The sequence below is a fragment of the Castanea sativa genome, chromosome 6 (genome assembly GCF_040712315.1).
Source record: "Castanea sativa cultivar Marrone di Chiusa Pesio chromosome 6, ASM4071231v1".
Classification (NCBI taxonomy): Eukaryota; Viridiplantae; Streptophyta; class Magnoliopsida; order Fagales; family Fagaceae; genus Castanea; species Castanea sativa.
In genome coordinates this window covers 459,772-471,250 of record NC_134018.1, presented here as the reverse complement: position 1 = coordinate 471,250, position 11,479 = coordinate 459,772, and the positions used below count along the sequence as shown (strand labels likewise).

The 11,479-nt window shown below is 36.8% G+C and overlaps 1 long non-coding RNA gene and 1 pseudogene across 1 annotated transcript; both read right to left on the bottom strand.

Annotated features, from left to right (window-relative positions):
- Window positions 1-1,322: 1,322 nt before the first annotated feature.
- On the bottom strand, window positions 1,323-1,748 carry LOC142639091 (uncharacterized). Its single transcript, XR_012845121.1, has 3 exons — window positions 1,636-1,748; window positions 1,426-1,453; window positions 1,323-1,336 (listed from the first exon to the last, which is right to left on the bottom strand). It is a non-coding gene; the product is annotated as an uncharacterized LOC142639091 (long non-coding RNA).
- A 6,637-nt stretch (window positions 1,749-8,385) lies between these two features.
- LOC142641368 (proteasome subunit beta type-5-like) lies at window positions 8,386-11,462 on the bottom strand (annotated as a pseudogene).
- Between the last annotated feature and the right edge of the window lie 17 nt (window positions 11,463-11,479).

The window sequence follows — 11,479 nt, the reverse complement described above, 5'->3', positions numbered from 1 at the left end:
GCAGACAGTTCCTCCAAAACTAAATGGCAACTTAAAAGACTATTTACACACTCTTTTAGACACATTCACAATGATCTACTTAATAGTAATGTGACTTGTTTAAATGACTAACAAAGTGTATTAAATCACATGATTCATTAAATCAAAGTTCATTTCATTGCATTTCCCTGCTTAGATCATGTTCTCCCCCAAATTAACGGCTATAATAGGTTGAATTTGGAAGGGTTTATGGAGTTATGATCAATACCCTCCTATTAACAGAATGACATTGTGCACATAGCATCACGTATATTATGTAAAAAATAAGTTGCCTTTCCTTCCATTTATAATAGAAGACTCCAATACACTCCCCCAGGGGTGCAAACTGAGGCCACCACATTCCCCCCTCCCCCCATGCACTTAAGACATGTGTAAGTACCATTCGGCTCAACTCATCCGGAGGTCAATTTATTGTATATTGGGAGTTTAGTTTGGGGGTGGTTTGGATCTAGTGTCTAGTGACACTAGACCCAAGGAGATAGTGACACGTGTCACCATCCAACTGGGTCTAGTGCACTGAAAGCACTGGACCTAATCCAAACCCATTTAGTTTAGACCCCTTCTTTTCTAATTGCAAAAAAAAAAAAAAAAGCACTAGAGCATACTTGAAGTAGAAGTGATATTGGGTCGGGTCAGATTCACTATGACCTGAAACCCGACCCAATAAAAATCGGGCTTGGCTGCCTGAAACCCGATTAGACCCGAAAAATTGGGTCTGTAATCAGGTTGTTTTTTTGAGTCTCAGGTTGGAAATTTTTAAAAAATATATATATTGTAGCTGTTCATATTCCTTCACCAATCTCTTCCAAGAAGCACAATTCCTTAACGCTGAAGTACATAAACGTAAATTATTGCTTTCAAAAGACATAATGACTCCAAGAAACATGTTCCAAATAGGTTTCACTTAAACATTCTATGTATTGATATATTGAAATTCCAAACAAGTGTGCCCTTTCAACATGAGCAAAAGGAACAGAACTCGGCATTTGATGAGTTCACTTTGACAAATCAAGTATAATAAAGCCGACCAGATTTTTTTTTTTTTTTTTATTCTAAAGCAGACCAAATTTGATGGATATGGCCTTTTATCTTAACAAAAAAAAAATGTTATTAAGGTCAGGAAAATGATGTACAGTTTTCATAACAGAATCATCATTCACATCTTCAAAGAAAACCCAAATCATCCAATATTATCAAAAAATCAATAATAAAACAACCTGAATTCATCAACCTAGATTCTATATGTTAAATATCAAATGAAGGTCTTGAGGAGGATTTACAAGACCTTTTCATAGGTCTGAAGAAGCAAAAGAAAAACCCAAATCATTACAAAGTATATAAGTTATGGCTCCATCCATAAGCATATAAGAAAAGAGGCAGACATACAGGAGCAAGGTTCTTGCAATGACCACACCTGGCTTTATCTCAATCCATTAGAAACTATCCATTAATAGAGAACAGATTAAGAAGAAAAATAATTAATTTCAAAATTCACTGCCCATGGAGAAACCAAGATCAATAGTATCTATAAAAACTAGACATTAAGAGAGAGAGAGAGAGAGAGAGAGAGAGAGAGAGAGAGATAAGAATGCTTACCACGGTGCATAGAACTCAACCAAAACATCTTTGGTTTCATCCAAAACAACCTCACCAAAATTATCAGACGTGAGCACCACTACATTGGATGGAATTGCAGCTATCTTCACGTTAGTCCCTGCAAACAATTGATCTGATTAGAAATTTCAGGCGGTTGGGTACGCGCGCGGGAAAACATAAGAAATTTATAGTGACATTAGTTCCTGAAACTGTGACAGGGAAATTGTTAAAACCACAAAGAATGTCTGGCAATTAATGTTCTATTCTATGAGATATGCTATGTCACAGAATGATCTATTGTGACACATTCTTGAAGATATGATAGGGAAAAGAATAATAGTTTAAAAATTATGTGCGGCAACCAAAGTTCTACTATACATGTTAGGGTACAATGAAGGCAAAGCATCCACAAGCATAAAAACAAGGTTTCAATTCCAAATTTTCTTATGGACCAGGGGCAATTTGTTAGACATGCATTCCACAAGCAATGGCAGTCTGTAATTTCAAAGCATACAATGTTTAAGGGGATTCCTCTCATAGCAAAACTATTAATTAAATTCAAAAATTATGTAGATTCCTAAAGCCACTAATCATGCTATTGTACAAAACTGTATTTGGAGACAAACCGACTTAAAAAAGTTCAGAAAAAAGTTCAAGTGCACTTTCCATGTCTCGCCTTTTGCAAAACCCATCAATTAGAGCGCAATATGCCAAGGCATCCAATTCAAGACCCTTGCTTTTCATCTCATTCAGCATTTTCAAAGCAAGATCAATGTTATTGCTTTGAGCCGAAGGGTTTGGGTTAGGGAGATCTAGGTTCACGGTGATTTGGGTTAGGGAGATCTAGGTTCACAGTGATTTGGGTTAGGGAGATTTGGGTTTGTGGGTCTTCGTGGTTTTTGATATTTGGGACTTCATAGTTTTTGATCTCTTGCTTCATTTTTAATTTTTGTTTGACTTTGATCTCTCTCGTTTGCTTCGTTGTTTTTGTGGTTTGTTGCTTTTTGGTTTGTGTCGTTGTTTTTGGGGTTGGTTGCTTCATGGTTTTTTTGTTTATTGCTTCATGGTTTTTGCTTGGTTTCTTAAGGAAAGCCAAGTCCGCATGGATAATTTTCCGCCTCAACATTGTCAGCACATAACACTCGAGTATTTGACACTCGAGTTACTGCAGTGAACTCGAATTTAAGACAATCGATATATTAGTTTCCTTAAATTGAAAAAAAAAAAAAAAAAAAAAAGAACCCCGTATGACTTTTTTACGTGAAGGCTAAATAACTTATCCAAAAAAAAAAGTACAAAAGTAAATAGAGTACTGTGTGCTTGAAAACTTAAGAGTTAAGAGACAGTTCTATAGATTTCGCAGGCGTTTTTACAGAACTAACTACAAAACTCAAACTATATCATTAGTAAGCAAAGGTTTGAAACATATTTGGTTTCTAACAATTCGAGTCTATTGGACTCGATTTTCGGTTTATATTTCTCCATCGCGGCACTGGCTGAGCTGGACAGGGAGGCCACGTAGGCACAAAAATCGAGTTCAACGAACTCGATTTTTGGTCAAGAAAATTGAGTTCAATGAACTCGATTTCTATTTTCCACACTCACGGGGGCGCACGTGATCACTTTAGTAAATCGAGTCCAGTGGACTCGATTTTTGGTCACGTGATCACTTAAGGTAAATCGAGTCTACTGGACTCGATTTTTGGGCACCATGGTTTTCGAGCACGTGGATGTAACTCGAGTCAAGGAGGCTCGATTTATTTGCTTCTAAAAATCGAGTCTCCTGAACTCGATTTCTGTGAATGGTCCCCAACCCATCCACGTGTCATGTGGATCCCAACTGGGACCTTTTTCCCCCTTACCCGGCTCACTTATGCTCTCATTTCTCTTCTGCTCTCACAGCAGCACCACTCACACAACCCTCATCACTCACACAACCCTCATCACTCACACAACTTACTTCATCACTCACACAACAATCACACTCAACTTTCATCAACTCTCAGGTAATGTTTTTTACAATATTGATAATATTTTTTGTTAGTTAAATATAGTGGTTATTTGCTAGGTTATTTTTTTTAAGAAACAATTAGAACATATTAGGAAAATTTTTGTTTTTTTGTTTGTTAGTGTAAATATTGTGATTAGTTTGTTTGTTTGTGGGTAGTTTGTTAGTGTAAATATTTTGATTAGTTTGTTTGTTTGTTTGTGGGTAGTTTGTTAGTATATTGTGATTATTTGTTAGTTTTTTTTAATTATTATTATGATTAATTATTGGAAATACTTAGTACTAAAATATTGTGATTAATGTTATTACAACATATTTGGAAATTTTTTTTTTTGTTAGTGTAAATATTGTGATTAAATTATTTGCTAAGTTTTTTTTAGGAAATTAATATTGTGATTGTAAATTGGGAATTTTTAGTACCAAATATTGTGATTAATTATGTTATTACAACATATTGGGAATATTTGCTTATTTTTTGTTAGTGTAAATATTGTGATTAAATTATTTTGTAGGTTTTTTTAAAAAATTAATATTGTGATTAATTATTGGGAATATTTAGTATTGGGGAAATATTTAGTACCAAATATTGTGATTATGCTAGGTTTTTATTCAAAATTAATATTGGGAATATTTAGTACTAAATATTGTGATCAATTGTTAGGAATATTTAGTACTTTTGTCATTGGTATGAAATGGATTATGAGTTTGATACCTAAGACACCCATTACAGTCTTTTTAGTATAAATTATTTCAAGATATAGTTGTTTCAGATTTGTAACAAAGATTTCAATGGGTAACTAGTTGCTATAATATTTTTGTTCATCATATCTTATTTGAATGGGTTTTGAAAGTCATGCCTCTAGAATGATTTGGATGTGAGTATATGCAAATTTGGTTGAGGTTAGTATTGTTGGCATGTCATACCCAAAGTTTTGTGATTGATGTTGATTGAGAGTTATAAATTTGTCACTAACACAATTGCACTTGATGATCTATAGGTTGATAATGATCTATATAAATATATACTACGGTGGATCCCTTAGCAATGCCAACCCTTATGACGGATTTCCATTTCAAGGTCCGGTATCCAAAGGTCGTTATATGATGATACGCCATAAGTTAAAGACCTTAAGTGATTTGAAGATAAAAATTATGGAAGAGCTGCAACTGAACCCTGCTTTGCATGACATACATATTACTTTCTGTTCTCCACATGAAGTCCTCAATCAATGCATTAATTACAGATATATGGCGATAACAGAAGACAAACATGTGAAGTTCATGTTTCACAAGATGCGTCAATGGGAACAAGTAGCAAATTTTGAGTTGTACGTCACTTTGGAGCCGCGTGCAGAAGTTGGCATAGAGGATATTGTACAAACAACTACATCTCTACAGTTTGCAGTCCTAGATGATCAGTGCACCACGTTGGGAGGCTATACACCCCCTTTTCAAGAGACACCAAGAACAGTTGAGAGCGAACCTGGCAATAGATATGAAGATCAATTTTGTACACATCGAGGTGAATCCTCTACAGTTCCAGTAGTTGAAGATGAAGACGAACACTGTGTTGGGGAAGATCTTGACGATAGAGATGAGTACAAAGAGAGGATTGAGCGAGGTGACTTTGATAGGGGTGTTGATGACCATGAAATTACTCTCAATCCTAATGTTGATGATATGGATGAATGTGATGAAGATGATGCAAACCCTACTGTTAGAGTTCAGCATGTTACAAATGCAACCCCCGTTTATGAACCTCCCGCCTTATCATTTTATGAAAATACTTGGGAAAATATGGTTGATCCTGAAGTTGGTGAGCAAGCATTTGCTTCTTCTTGGAATGCAGACATGAATTTTTGTACGGGGTTGATTTTTGCGAATAAAGAAGCGGTGAAACGTGCATTAACAATTTATGCCGCAAAGCATAACAGAAACTTTCTGACTAGTAGGTTGACCAAAAGTAGACTGTATGTGAAATGCATGGATGAGTCATGCAAGTGGTACGTTGGAGCAGTCATGAAGCCTAAACAGGGAACATGGATGGTCACATCTTATGGGGGTCCTCACAGTTGTATGACCCTTGGCATGGCTCTTGATGGTAGAATGATGGATTGTAATTTTCTTGCAGCAGAATTTGTTCCAATGTTGCGAGAAAATCACACGGCAACAATTCAACACCTTAGAGATTACATCAAAGGGAAGTATTATGAACATAAGCTTTCTTACTATAAGATATGGGATGCGAAACAAAGGGCTATTGCAAAGATATTCGGCGATTGGGAAGAGTCTTACGAAAGGCTGAAAAAGTTGTTGTTGGCATACTTGGATCAAGAAGCTGGCACCCGGTACTGGTATCTCACTGAACCGAGGGAGGAAGGTGTTACAATATTGCGATATGTATTTTGGGCTTTCGCTCCTTGCATTGAAGGATTCAGACATTGTAAACCAGTAATCAGTATTGATGGGACTCATTTGTATGGTAAATATCGAGGGGTGTTGATGATTGCAATGGCCACCGATGCCAACAACAAGGTTTTGCCTCTCGCCTTTGCTGTTGTGGACAAAGAGTCAGGGCTAGTTAGAGGTGGTTTTTAGATTGCGTCAGGTTTGCACTGGGGGATGTGATAGCAAATAAGGACATATGCATAATTTCTGACCGACATAAGGGTATTCGAAACGCAATTGCAAACTGGCCTAGAGATGATCATGGACGAGTACGAGTATACCACAGATATTGCCTTCAACATGTTGCTAGCAACTTCAACACGCATTTTCAGGACGCCACTTTAAAGTCATTGGCCTTGAAAGCAGGGTATGCTACTCAGGAAGCTAAATTTGAGTTGTACATGCAACCTATCAAGGAAGCCGAGATCGAGGCCCTTAGGAAGAAATCAGCCACTGAACAACAGGTAAGTGAACCTGACCCATCCATCATGCCATACACATATCTAATGAAAGAGGATATAGAGAAGTGGACCCAACTACGTGATGGTGGATACCGTTATGGGGCTATGACAACCAATGTCTCAGAGTGCTTCAATGGAGTACTTAAAGGTGCCCGTGGCCTGCCCATTGCTGCACTGGTTGAATTCACTTGGAGCAAACTTGTTGCATATTTCCATGATCGACACAAAAAAATTACTCATGATCTCTTGGAGGGCAAGGTGTGGAGTAAATATGCCTTAGAAATCTTTGATGCAAATTTGAAAAAATCTAAAACACACCAAGTAAGGCCGTTTAATAATGTCCATGGTGTATATCAAGTAACGACTGCGTACAACATCCATAGCTCTGGAGGGGGACAACATAGTCATGAAGTAAACATATTGGCCAGAACATGTGGTTGTGAAAAGTGGCAAAATCGAAAGATCCCTTGTTCACATGCGATTACAGTTCTTCAGTACTTGGGGCAAGATGGAACTGCATATATTGACCCATGTTATAGTTTGGACAACGCCATTCGCACCTACTCACACCAATTTGTGGTGCCAAAGTCAAAGTCATTGTGGAGGGATGTGGAAGGTCCAAAGTGGGTGCCTGACCCAGACCTGTTGCGGGCCAAAGGCCGACCTGTGAAGTCTAGGATACGGAATGAGATGGATGGGGTCCGGCGAAAACCGGGAAGCCGAAGGCCAGATTCTGACTTGAGGGAGATTCAACAAAAGCAGAGCTGTGGACTGTGTCATCAACATGGGCATAACCGTAGAAAATGTCCGCTTTCTTGTGGGGCTTCGACAAGCAATACTGACCCAACCTAGGTAAGTGATGCTTTTATATAAAATTTCATGATTGTATCAATTATCCAAGTTACATAGATTAGTACCGTTGTTTTGGCTGTTGGTACCTAACGACAATATTTCAATTTTTCTCAGGTATGCAGATACTCGATTTTGGAATGCCATTCTAGATGTAAAACTGGGTTGTATCGGCACAATTATTATTTTCTTTTATCACTGAATGCACTTGTAATCGAAGTATTCTGTATCCAATGTACCTGTTTCTATATTGTGATATTATGAATGGTTAATTTTATCTTTCAATTAATTGTTAATTATTTCTATTAGCTGTTATACTCAATAGTAACTAAATATGCCTCATAAAATAAATATAATAACTAAAAAATAATTTATCATCCCACTCTTTGGTCATTACTCAATACATAATAATGTTTTTTTTATTATAATTTGAATGATAATGTTTATACTACGAAAATATCAGGAATAACAACCGAGTCATTTCAAATACCTTTCCTATAATATTTTCAAAAGAAGAATCAAATTTTTTGAAATGGCCAATTTTAAATAACATGTACATGTTCAGATTTGATTTGGGGAGTAAAAAATAGTAAAAATGCTCAAGCCAAAATAAGCTAAACGCCCAGAACATCCCAGCATGGAAAGATTTTTTTTTTTTTGGGTACTGGAATATGCATTGGGTGCAAAATGGAATTTAAAACATTTCTACTTAAATTAACCAGTGGCCAATGGTATACCTCATCTCCTTTAAGTTCCATATTATTGGTATATACTATATACTCAATCCTTCCTTCCCAAAAAGATACTAGCATAAACATTGGGTAAAACTCTACAATATCACTGTTACTGAACCAAATAAAGTCTCTTGTTACTAGAACCTCTCAAACCAAATGAGGTCTTCCATTGCCCACAAGAGCAGCAGCTAAAGCAAGATTTTTCTTAGGTATTGCCATGAAAGCGCGCACACACATAGAGACTAAAAAATGGTAAAACCAAATAGAATTTAATTAAAACTTTTGAACAATCAGCAACAATAGTCTGTCCAACAACACTACACAGCCATGAATCATAGGGCTCTGATAAGTGATATAACCTTAGAGACAAGTCTATCTATAAATTGTTTCAAAGACCAACTGGAAATGCATGTGCTTAAAGGATTTTAGGCCCTCATCTCCTACGGAGAAAACATCTATAGCAGAGTCCAAGTTCAGCAAGAGCTTTATGCCCTAGTTACTTCAACCATTTCCTGTTCCACTGTGCTCGGCATAACTGGATAGTAGTGGTAATGAAGCTCTCCAACATCATCACCAGAGAGCTTTTTCCATCCATCAGGTCCCACATAATAAACTGATAAAAAGAACAAGTTCAAATTATATTGTGATCATGGATGTGTGGTGTTTAGAGAGAGAGAGAGAGAGAGAGAGAGAGAGAGAGAGAGAGAGAAAAGAGAGTACCGCTAGCAACTCCACCACTGGCACCATCCCGGAATGTTGCATGATAAATAGACCTTCTAGCCAACTCTGTAGCTTCTTCAATTGACATATCATACCGGTAACTGGTGTAAGCAGTGCCATAGAAAACAGAAATTTCAAGTATACATTTGACTCAGAAATAAATCTGCCACAAACTGTAAGCTAATGGAAAAAGAAGGGGAGCGGGGAGAGGGGGGAAAGAAAAAGGCAGGGCTCAATTTGACTCAAAGCACACAGAATATGGAAAAATAGGATAAGGCAGCATGCACCTATGATTATGGAAGTCATACAAGTACAAATTGACAAACTTGCATAAACAAAATGAGTGAAGCTGGCCTGTTCAGCCAAGTTCCTAAATAGTGGCATCCCCCATTTACACCACAATTCTCAAGCATCCTGTACATCGTATGCTATATAAATTGATCAAGTGTAGAATATGTAAAAACAAAGTGCCTACATTCTTGCCTGCAATTACAAAATTCTAGGGACTCTTTCAAATTTCAATACTTAGCCCACAATTCAGTCCTCCCATACATCCATAAACCTAAGCAAAAAGCAGGGAGGAGTTGGGAGGAAGCGAGCACGTATGGGTGGAAAATTCAAGTCCAAAAGGAAAGGATTTTCCCAGTCCTTTTATTTTATATTTTCTTTCCTTAATAATATATGTTTTAATTTTTTGCTCTAATATCTGATATTTTAAGGAAGTAATACTACCTACTTCCAATCAATCTCATGCGAAATAAGGTCAAAAATGCAAAAATCATTGTTTCCTTCAACAAATTTCAAGAAGACATTAGGCAATGTAAAATACTGGGGAAAGAGCACACACCCATTGTCCAGGACACCATAAGCATAGGGTGAGCCTTCCTCCTTCACTGTCCACATAATATAGTCCAGGACCCTACAACCATATAGAAAATACAAATATCAAGAGTCTGATTAAAAGATAATGTGAAAACATAACATGATACAGTCATATGTCTTTACAGTCTCATCCCATCCAGCAATCATGGTCCCAACAGACAGACCCATTCCACGGTAAGAGTACAGAATGTTTGCCAACAGCTTTGATGCTCCTGTAACTGAAATGATCCCGCTTGTTTGCCAATTCCTGCAATCGGCACTAAATAATGCCAAGAAAAGTGTCAATTAGGAAGTGACAAAAGAAGAAAAACACATAATATTGGGTTTTAAAGCTACTTAAAAAATGGGCACTGCCTGTGATGACATATTCACACCAAGGCATGCCAGGCTATTTTCTATGGCTAGGCTATGGTCTCTTCAGTGGGCATTGGATCAGCCACCACTTAAATATTCAAGTAAAATGCCTAACTGACTTTGCATAAACAGTCAAATTAGAAGTGACCATTTAACAAATCAAATTATATTTCCTTTTTGGGAGGGATTATTATTATTATTTCTACCATTTCCATTATCCATCTTCGAAAAGAACTAAGGAATCAGTGTTATGATGAAAATAAATGTTCTTTTTTTGTTAGTCAAGATAATCCAGTATGTAGAAACCCTCACCACTACACCAATTTCTAGCTGCCTAATGTATATACAAAGCAATAAGACTTCACTATACTAAAAAGGTTCGCTTAACAAATTGGACTTTTCCTGATAACATCAACACTACAAAGCAGACACCATAAAGCTAACGATACTAAGTTATAATAATCGTTATACACTCACTGACTCAAATGATTTGGAGCCAACATGCCTGAAAAAATATGTTCTGAATCTGGGGAAAACAGCACAATCATTTTAATACATTACCTTAATGCCCAGATTTCTGTGCCAAAACCGACGGTCAGCTCCTCCGGCCATAGTGCCAAGCATGTAAGGATTGATTTCAATGATTTTCTTTACGTACTGTGATGCTGATAAGATAAGGAAAGAAAGAGTAAGTGCAACATGACATTTCCCATCCACTTTAGACAATGCAATTGAACACTACGATTAATGTTACTTGCAACATTAATTAGTCAATTATCTCGAAAAGGAACTAATACATGCTATTCCAGTTAACTAACAAAGGATAATTTATAATACCAAGCTAACTGTGAGCATGTTTGTGTAACTACATACATAAGCATGATCATCAACAACAAGTCTAGTTTCTATAAAGAAATTGATATGTACAAAATCAGCATCCAAAACCCATATATAATTATATGCAAGATAGGAAAAAAGAAAGAACAGAAATAACATACAGATATAGCCTCCCATGCTAGCTCGAGAATCAGTAGCAACCATGACACCCTCTTTGAATATGAACGCAAGTGTGGTGGTTCCCTTTGCTGGCTTCACCATCTGTATAGCCTCTTTCTGGAATCCATCAAACTGAAACAGAAGAAAAAAAAAAAAAAAAAAAGAGTCAATATTCAGCCAATTAAACTTCTACTTTTCTCTCATGTGAATAGAGAAATCAGAGAAAATAACAAAACAACATTTGAACTCACATTGATAGTATTAGGAAGCGCAAAAGATGGGGCGGTAGAAATCTCATCATGAATCCCACTGCTCAATGACCCAAAGAGCGGGGCAGTTGATTCAAGACCACTAGTATCAAGCTTCATGATTTTGTAAACTGACCAATGCTA